The following is a 10,236-nucleotide window of genomic DNA, read 5'->3' as shown; positions in this document are numbered from 1 at the left end:
AAAGACATTAATCCATGATAATAACTTCTCCATTGCAGATTATGTGATTGAACTTTCGGCTGAAGTTCAAATAGCTCTTTCCACCTGCAAAATTTTGCAAGAGAATTGGGATAAGACTCTCCAGCTTATTCTCCAGGTACATTCAGAGTTCATCTCTCATTTTGGTGTTTCTATATAAGTATATATATTCTTTATTCTTTGGCATTATTGTCAAAAAGGGGGAGATTATTGTTGGATATGTATACTATGGGTGAATAAGTGTTTTCAGAAAAATTGTACAAAGGAAGAGATATACAGCGCATGTAAATAATGTATGTATATTCTATGGGGGAGTTGTATATAACAAAGCTATTCTATGGGGGAGTTGTATATAACGAAGCTATGTATATTCAGAATCAGTCATCAGCATGTCAGATAAATTTTGTCTCATAAGTGTTTTTGTCACTAATGCCAAAGGGGGAGATTGTTGGCATTATGATACATTTTTGTCATTAGTTACAACACTTATTGGATTCTGAATGCTTACCGAGCTCTCACCGGAAGCCAAGCTTTACCTAGTTCTCAGTGTTTACCGAGTAATGAAGGTGAACAAAGAAGTCAGTGTTTACCGAGTAATCAAGGTGAACAAAGAAGTCAGTGTTTACCGAGTGATCAAGGTGAAAAAAGCAACCAGTATTTACCGAGTGTTCAAGGTAAAGAAAGGAATCAGTTTTGACCGAGTAAAGATGTAACTGAGAACTTCATGATAACCGAGCTCCTAAGGTTATCAAGGAATTTAATTTTTACCAAGCTCAGACGGATATCAAGGAAACTAACTATCACCGAGTCACAAGGTTCTATCAAGTGTTTCCTTTGATCATCGAGCAACAGTTCAGATAGAAGTATTCACCGAGTGACATCTCTTCTACCGATTCTCCAGTGGTTACCGAGTTCAGAACTACTCGAAGTGTTTAGTATGAACCGTGCCTTCACTTCTACCGAGTGCATGACGATGCCGAGTAACGCAGTGGATGCCGAGTATTAGAAGGACACCGAGTCAGTTCAGTGAACCCGAGTTTTTACCTTGGGCCGACTCTGTATAGAGATTTGCACTTGTTGTTTTAGCCGACCTTGCATGTATTGTTTAGCCGACCTTGCATGTATTGTTTATATGGATGGTATATATATGCAATGTATTGTATCATTAAAATAACAGTTATTATGGCAATGGTAATGAATGGAAATGTGAAAGTGTGAAAGTGCGAAAGAAATACATGCGTGCAAAAGTATGTGGGCTGAATTGTGAAGATATTCAGCAGGTCTAGTTTTGAAGCAGAAAAGTTTTATCTATCACATCAAGGTGAATCAGAGCATAGCGGATCTTATTAGCAATCAATTGTAATCAGATCCACTGTTTCATTCTAACAGGTGAATCAATTTTTTGTAAATCCTTTAACAAGGTAGACTTAACAGTCTTTTGTAAATCTCCTAACAGAGTGCATACTTTATTGTATGTTTGGAAATCCTCTAACAAGGTGGATCTAGCAATCTTTTGTGCTCCTAATAGGGCAGATCACCAGAAGTGGTCATTGTAAGCCTTAACCGGCCAACTTCATACTGCAGTAACGAAGCTTGTGGGTTTCATCCCCACCCCAGTTTTACTTTCTATTTGGAAGGTTTCTGGGTCACCAAATCTATGTGTTCAAGTGTTGCAAATGATTTTGTTTCATGCTTACAATAGGTTACTTGGATGAATGGTGATTATATCAGTATACAGTTTTATTGTTTGAAATTTTAGAAGTTACTGATTCACCCCTCCCCTCTCAGTAACTTGTCATATCTTGAATATTTCCAACACTACCTACTTCTAGACATTTGAACATATGGATGATCCATTTTATTGAGACTATCAAGATGACAAAGATGTCAATTGATTGGGCTTCCATTCTCAGTAAGAACATGGGAGAGTAGTTGATGATGGTAAAGAATAATAGAAAATTTTACATGACATCATACTTGGTATACTTATTAGCCACAAGGGCAATAAATTATCTAGGGCTCTATAAGAAGGGTAGCATGTAGGATGCAAACACATGGACCTACATTGTATATCCCTAGCTAGTAAAGAAGAGGCTTTCTAAGTAAAGAAAGGAATATAGGATTGTAAATGATGCTTTCATATTCACAATAATCCAAATCATCAAAGGAGATTATGCGAAGAATATTTTAGAAGAGGTAGCTACAAATATTGTAGAGGTTGGAGCCTATTACATCCAATACCAAACATTCACATATTTGAGGGTAGTGGGCACAACTATCAATCCTAAGAAGCTCCCAAGATATCCAAGTGACAGGCTTATACTCTTGGAGATTGCTTGATAGCTCTTGTTTGCATACAATAGAGTAAGGAGACAACAAAAAGTCACATGGGTATGGCCTATTGCAATAGGACCATTTAGTGTGGATTGGAGACAAGACATTCTATCTTTTGAGTGTGAATGGGATCAATATCCCTTAGAAGAATATAATTCTACAAGGCCCTATTTTGATAACATTGGAAGGGTACAACATCTAGCTAGTAAGACATTTCAGCACGAGGATGTGATTGAGAATCATTAGATGAATGTAGTGGATGACTACAATATCCACATACGAGATTATTGTAGGATGACTCTATATCTATTAGAAAGGGCTTTAAAGATAAAAATCTTGTTGAATATTGTGCAACAAGATACGAAGGATCTACTCGATCCATTGTTCAACAGGGACAAGATTGGTGATAGACCTATTATGAATGTCGAGATTGACAAAGAAGAGAACATAGACATTAATCACAGGGAAAGACACATCATCAAATTGACAAAGGATTGGATCAAGAGACTTTTCAAACTGGACCCAATTGCTCTAATCATAGTCTTTCATGCTCAAGCCCACCCAACTAAAGGTCAAGGAGCTAAGTTCATAGTGCCTAAATTTACAACCTAGTCACTAGTGAGACCCAAGATAGTACACCAACTTGATAGACTAGTTGGGTATTATAGGGCTTAGAAAGGTAAAGGTAAAGGAAAGAGGAAAAAGACTTCTCCTCAACAAATTGAGCTAGAAGAAGCAACTCAGGCACCTCCACAATAGGGAGAAGAAAATGTACAATGGTTAGAGAATGTGGAAGTTGCACTAGCTCAAGATGATCCTTAGTGCTGCTAGCTAAACAAGACCAAGGAGAAGCTGAGGTTGAAATACAAGATCCTTCATGAGAAGTACAAGGCTCCCCCTCTATGCCTAAGAAGAGAAAAATAAAGAGTCTGATAAAGAGGAGACAAAGGGTCATTAAGAAAGTGATTCCTTTCCCATTAGTCCCCAAACCTATTCTAGAAGAAGTGGAAGAAGAAGATGATGAGGATGAAGAGGAAAATATACCTTTGAATTGAAGGACTCATCTAGTAAGAGCTATAGAGTTAGAAAGGAGAAGAAGCTCCATAATCACACCACTATCTATCCCTGAGAAACCCATTCAGACTACAACATTAGAAGATGAAATGCAACAACAGATAGATGAGAAGGATGTGGAGGGCACTGATGTCTTTTAGATGTTAGATTTTGGTTTCATGCCTGTGGGTACTGAATTGGTTGGGGATAAGATAAGAGATACTCCAACCAATCAACTTCAACAAGAGGATTGGAGTCAGTTGCCACCTAAGCCACAAAGACCTAAGGTAGCTCCACCATCTCCAATGCAAGTCACATTTTGTGTAGATAAGGGATTGGCTACTCCTCTTCCTCCAAACAATAAAGAAGAATAGGTACAATTAGGACAAGGGAAAGAGCTACAACAAGCATCCACTGATGAAGTGCTAGAAGAAGGACATATAAGTGAGCAACTTCAACAAACTTCACAAGATACATAGGTGAGAACTATGGGCTCCACAGATACAAAGACTCCTGGTATGGATCTCTCACAAAAGGAGAAGACTCTAGAGAGGAGTGATAAGGGGAAGGGTATAGCTAAGAAAAATCATTTTGTTAAATTGTGGTGACTAATCAAGGAAGTACTGTACATACTTCATAATTGTAATCCTAAAGCGGTAAAAATACTTGTATAAAAGGGCTTAGGGTTAGGGATTGTTTCATAGTTTTGATGTGAAAATTGGTTCTTGTGGTGGTATTGAGTTGTAATGGATTATAGATTGTAATCAAGTTGTAATCACTAGATCATAATAATATTCAACTTGCTATTTGGTGGATGTAGCCCAAGGATTGGGTGAACCATGTTAAATCTTGGTGTCTTGTATTCTTTTCTATGTGATCTATTATTTTTTGATATTGGTTATATTTACATGTAATTGTTATTTCTATCCATGGTTTAATCCTAACACCTTCATCCTCAAAAGGAAAATCCCTAGTATAGTATATTCCAAGATAGTTGAGAAAAAAAGTAATAAGAAATAAGAAGTAGCAATTCACCACTAAAGAGGAGGATAGAATGGAGTTAATTGAAGTTTTGAGGAAACCTGAGTCACCACCAAAGGATGAATGGGCATTAGCCTTTATCATGAGTTATCAAAACCAAGACTTATTTGTACATGTGGCTATCCCTCCTCTAAATATAGATATTGAAGAATTCACTCCAAGGGATTATCAAATTAGGGAGGTTATGCTTTAGAAACCTACCTTAGATACTACTAAGCTGATGGTTACAACAGGGATCAAAGAAGTATTTAGAAGCTTAGAAAAGGATGGAGCAGAGTTGATAACACTTTAATGACAAAATGAAATCCTAAAAGGATATCTAAGTGAATCTATTGGTCCCTTAGATCATACAAACCTTGAGGAAACCTTAAACATGGCACTTGAGAGAAGAGATAGGGGTACGAGCCAATTAGATCCATTTTTGAGTGCTTGTAATAATGGAGAGAAATTTTTGAGGAAAAAGGTGTACAGGTCATTCAATGAAATCTAAAGCTATTACACATCATGTAGGAGAATGTGGATAGGCTAGTAGCCATTTTGAATCAAGATTTTCATCTGATGGATGAGATACATACCTGGGGGAAGGATTTGTAGGCATTATAGGCAATTAAAGACCAAAGGTATTAGATGCTAATGGATGTATATACAGCTAAGGAATTAGACAAGATTGATGATTAGATTGAAAAGATTATAGATGGCAATAAGGTAATGGAGATATTACATGCAAAGATTCACAGGCTCAAGGCTCAAGCCCAAGAGCAAATTTTGGAAGTTGAGAAGCATAATAGTGATGCGTGTGTAGACATTTTTGAGCATGATACACAGGAGAAGTTAATACCAATAGAGGTAGTAGTTGAGAAATTTTGGAAATTTTTTGAGGAAGCTGCTAATAATAATGACATTAGGCAAGCATTTAGAACAGAAGAGGCATTGTTAGATCTAGATGTGAAATTAGGAGATTTTGCAGAGACTCGTATTGAGGTCAACAACTACAGGCAGAAGGTGAAAGAAAAATATGAAGCCTTAGATTTTCTAGATGTGGCTCAAGTCACTAAGATAATCAAGAAATTTAAGGGAAAATACCTAGACATAGGTCCATTATAAAGGGGAAAAGAACCTAGAACCTAGAATTTCAATTTTGACATAGTGAAATTTTGCAATTTTTGGAATAAGCCTCCCAGGTATGCTAGTGCATTGGTGCACTAGGTGCATAGGTGCACATTTTCACTAGTATTCTGGAATATTTTGAGGAACTTAGAGGTGTGTTGATAGTTAACTGCTAGTTCTAAATTTAGATGCATCAGAAACACATTTTGATAGAAACTTAATTCCTATAGATGCCTAGTGAATAAGGAGCTCCCATTTTTGGCAATTCTAGACATTTCTACATCAATTGAAGGCTTTCTCTTTCACATTTTCTCATGTTTTCTTTGTTTTATGACATGCAAAAGCTCATGCATCCAATGAATGGTATAAATATGGATGGAGTCCTACTTAGCACTAGTTAGATAGTTAGTTTGTACATAAATAGAATTTTTTAATTAGTTAGAAGCATATGATTATAGGAAGATATCTCTCACTCTCAACCAAAATTGAGGAGAAGATTTATTATAAATTTGAGAATATAATATGTATTCAAGGCCACCATTATTTTGATGCAATAATATATGTTGTTGGTGCTCGCATTTGGAGTGTAGTGATTCTTGCTTGAATGTGTTATATTTTTGTGAATGTATGTTCATGGGATGTAATTGAGCCAATAGTTTTATTGCATTGTTTTGGTTGTGCAATCTTTTAATTCTAGTGTTTTCTATGGGTTAAAATTTTTTCTAACATACTTAGTTCGAGAAGAGATCATGATATTGTTCCTGCATAACTTTTCAGCTCATATGAGTGCACTTTTTGTGGCCTTGCGATTCGATGACAATTGAAACATCTTACAGTTACTAAATTCCCATCGATGATTGCATCAGTGGAATTAAGGAAGTGTTGCTCCTATTTTCATTGGTTACCTACCGATCTTTTCAAAAGCTTAACTCACAAATGCGTTGTTTCCATAGCTTATGTCCATTTAGGATTTACTTTTCATGTTATTTGCTTAAATTTCTTGTTTCCTTATCCTCATTATTTTCTTTACTAACCCCTTTGGTTAAATTAGGAATTCATATAGTTGCATTGTTAGATTTCATTCATCATAAAAATAGAAAATACAAAAAATACATTTCTTTCTTGTGTGGTTATTCTTTTTGAGACAACAAGTAGATCATACACCTTATCTGAATCGTTTTAGAACTAGCAAAAGCCTCCTCATGAACATTCATATTTATCTTCAACTGAGCAGATTCTAGTAGGTTGCAAGATAACTCGAAACCTTGGAGTTGATGATTAGATTATCTTTTCAAGAGAGGAGTTTGAAAAGATTGTTCTCATTAAGCATCGTGCAAAATGACAACTCAATAGTATACAACAATTATCTTTATACTATAGGTATCCCTAGTTTTTTTACTAGCTCTAACTACTTTTCTAGTATGTTGTGAATGGTAATTTTCTAGCATTTGATTATCTTAATACTACAAGTATCCTTGGTCTTGATTGTGGTCCAAATTACATTTCCATAGAAATACTATGAAGCTTTTCTAAATTTTAGGTATAAGCTAACATGTTTTATAACATTAGACAATGTGTTCTATAACATTAGACAAAACTAATCATGTTAAATTTTATTTCCATGAATGAAGGGTTTTAGCTATATAAAAAAAAAAATTCTAGGTGGACTACATCTTAGGTAGAAATCTTAAATCATTGAGTTATGTTGTGATGTATGGGGATAACTTCCTAAGGCAAGTGCATCACTGTGCAACATCCATCCCTATGAATAATGTGAAATACTCTTGCACAAGAGGGTACAAATGACAAGACAATGCTAATCCCAATCCCCATGTGATCACAAAGGCCATGGACACATATCCTAATAAACATGATCATTTCAATGATAATTGACATAATTATATTTAGACTTAACCAACAATTGTAGGAAATGATGGCCTGGTTGCAGACTTGGTTGCTCTTTCGGGAGGGGACAATTTAAAGGTTGATAAGAATACACTATTTTATGTGCTTCCACCCATGTTTCCTTTATCTACCCCACCCCCTTCACCATGGAATCCTTAGATGTATTTATCATCTTAAGAATATTCCTAGCTATTCTAGGGAATTAGCTCATTCCTTTTTATAAATTGAGATTTTAATAAAAATGGATTATTTAGTTGCAAGTGTATCTATTACTTAGGATAATTTTGTATGAACCTCATTTTTCATGGCTCAAGTCCAAATTGTTTTTTATGGAAAAGGAACCACAAATGTTTACCCTTATACACTAAACATAGTTAATATTTTGATAATTATTCTATTCTATCATTCTTTTTAAGATGGCTAGAGATCAATGAAACATGTGAAGGTTGAAATTGCACTATAAATTTTTTATGAATCAACTATTATACTAATGTATTTTTTAAGCCTTGCAATTAAAGTGGCATTATTTGTGTAAAAATTGGAATATGACAATCCTCCCATATGGGCACTTTACAGACCTGATGAAGGCTTTATTTTTGACAACCAACTTCAAGATTTTTCTCAAGAACATAAAACTAGAATAAATGCCAATTTTTTTTAATGCTTATGATCATTATTAGAACCTATCATGTTTATAAAAACCCTAAGTTCTAGGAAGGAGATCTAGGTATAGGAAATGATATAGAATGAATTAATAAATAATTATACCTAATATATGACTAAACAAAATGTGATATATGTTGTTGCAACAGACATGGGAACAATTATTATTTTTTCATTGATGTCAAACTTGCTACTTGTTGGTAAGACAATTGCAAACTTTGGTATAAATACTATCATTTGATTGATTGATGAAGAGGATTTGAAAAGAAAGGATAACAAGAGTACCTAGAGAAAGGTTGAGTTATATGGTGTAAAAAAGGAGCACTAAGACCAAGTAAAACTTTGATGATATAGTGTATCATTTATCTACTTAATGCTACAAAGAAAAGATACTTAAGTAAAGACAAGAAGAATGCTAAGAAAAAAGAATGTGTCTACTAAGCCTAACCCAGAAAATAGTGTAAGCTAATCACTTAGTTGAGGCTAGGCACAAAGATGATTATGATTGAGCTAAGAAATTTTAGTATTTTTTGAGCATCAACAAAACTTAGTTTGTGTCAAGTGTCAGAAGATGGAAGTATTGACCAAACAAAGACTTAGTTCATGTTGAGCAACCTAGTGTTGATCGAGCATCAAAAGTTACCTATTGCCAAGTAAACAACATGTTATTTTCAAGTGACAGTATAAAGAGTTTGATCAAGATTTGACAAATCTAACTTGAAAAAGTTGATTTCTAGCATGCTGAAGATAAGCTTGATGAGTTGGTGGCACATAATTCAAGATAAACCATTTGAAGATGAATTTGAAGCAGATTGTAAGAGAAGTTTCTATAAGGAACATAATGTAAAGAAGGGACGATTCGATGAATCTAACCTAATCCTAAGATGGACAATTGTGATGAAGTGATAAAAGATAAAAATTCTCTATATAAGGAGATACAAGGCTAGAAGAAAAGTGTGAAGTGTGTGATCAAAAAGGATTCTGGAGGTATTGTTTCATATGGTGGCTGAAGGAATGAACCTGCAATTTGCATACGAAGAAAGAAGGCTTAAGGAGGTGAAGGCTTGAAGGGTGAACAAGCAATCAAAGATGAAGGGGAATGAATGAAAATTAGAATGGAAAATTGAATGAGAGAGATGTAATCTACAAGTGAGTTGTTTTATTATCATATCAAGTCATACTGTTACTTTCTATAAATGTATCAGTCTAGCTAAATCCTTTGGATTAAGGTTGACCTGATAGTCATGAATAAATCCTTTAATTGGGTGAAATTCTAATGGAATGTTCTAAAGTCCTCTAACAAGTCTCACTTTTAATAGGGTGATTTAAATCCTTTAATCAAGGTCACATTGAACAATGTGAATTGTAACCTTTAATAGGGTTTTCTCCTCATAGGGATCACTTCAAAAGAGTGAAAATTGGTAGCATGTTTTGGTGGTTTTTTCTAAATTCGGCGTCCAATTTAAATCCTTGTGTCAAATTGTGTGATTGAATTTGAGGTATTTCATGTTTATATTTTTGCAAAGTTTATTTGACCTAGGCTAGTAATATACTAAGGTTTAAGATATTGGATGATCTAATCAATGCATGCACATTTATTTGCTAATTATTAAAACGTTTCATCTATACATTTGGTTCTTGGATAATTGATTCAACCCCTCTCATTTATTCTAAATTATTCTTAAAATTGGTATTAGAGTGCTTGGTTCTTGTGAGGAAAGAGTTTGAAGGTACTTGGAGCTAAAGATCAAGATGTACAAAAAGGAGGTTCCCAAGCTAAACAAAGAAAATGTTCTTGCATGGAAAAGTTTGATGAAGCTGCATCTAGGAGGACTTGGAGATTTTGCACAGTCAACTATGACCATTGAATACATTGAAGTTGTTGGAGCCCTTACTCCACAACAACTGAAAGAGAAGAAAGAACACAATCAAGAAATGTTGGAGATTGCATCTGCCCTAAGCTATTCAAAGTTTGATGACATCAAAGAACTTATTAATGCTAAAGAAATGTGGGATGCCCTATAGAAAATCTATTGAGGAGATAAGAATATGCTGAGAACCAAGGCAAAAAGTCTAAGAGGCAAATTTGATGATATGAAAATGCAAGAAGGTGAG

The 10,236-nt window shown here is 34.7% G+C and overlaps 1 pseudogene; it reads left to right on the top strand.

The window, feature by feature from the left end:
* The first annotated feature begins 5,154 nt into the window (after positions 1 to 5,154).
* Positions 5,155 to 7,617, top strand: LOC149527821 (endoglucanase 25-like; annotated as a pseudogene).
* Positions 7,618 to 10,236: the final 2,619 nt, after the last annotated feature.

This window comes from Cupressus sempervirens, unplaced genomic scaffold, assembly GCF_028749045.1.
Source record: "Cupressus sempervirens isolate cs-2001-9-10 unplaced genomic scaffold, ASM2874904v1 CseChr00s100002_03, whole genome shotgun sequence".
Taxonomy (NCBI): Eukaryota; Viridiplantae; Streptophyta; class Pinopsida; order Cupressales; family Cupressaceae; genus Cupressus; species Cupressus sempervirens.
This window is presented reverse-complemented; position numbering and strand designations above follow the sequence as displayed.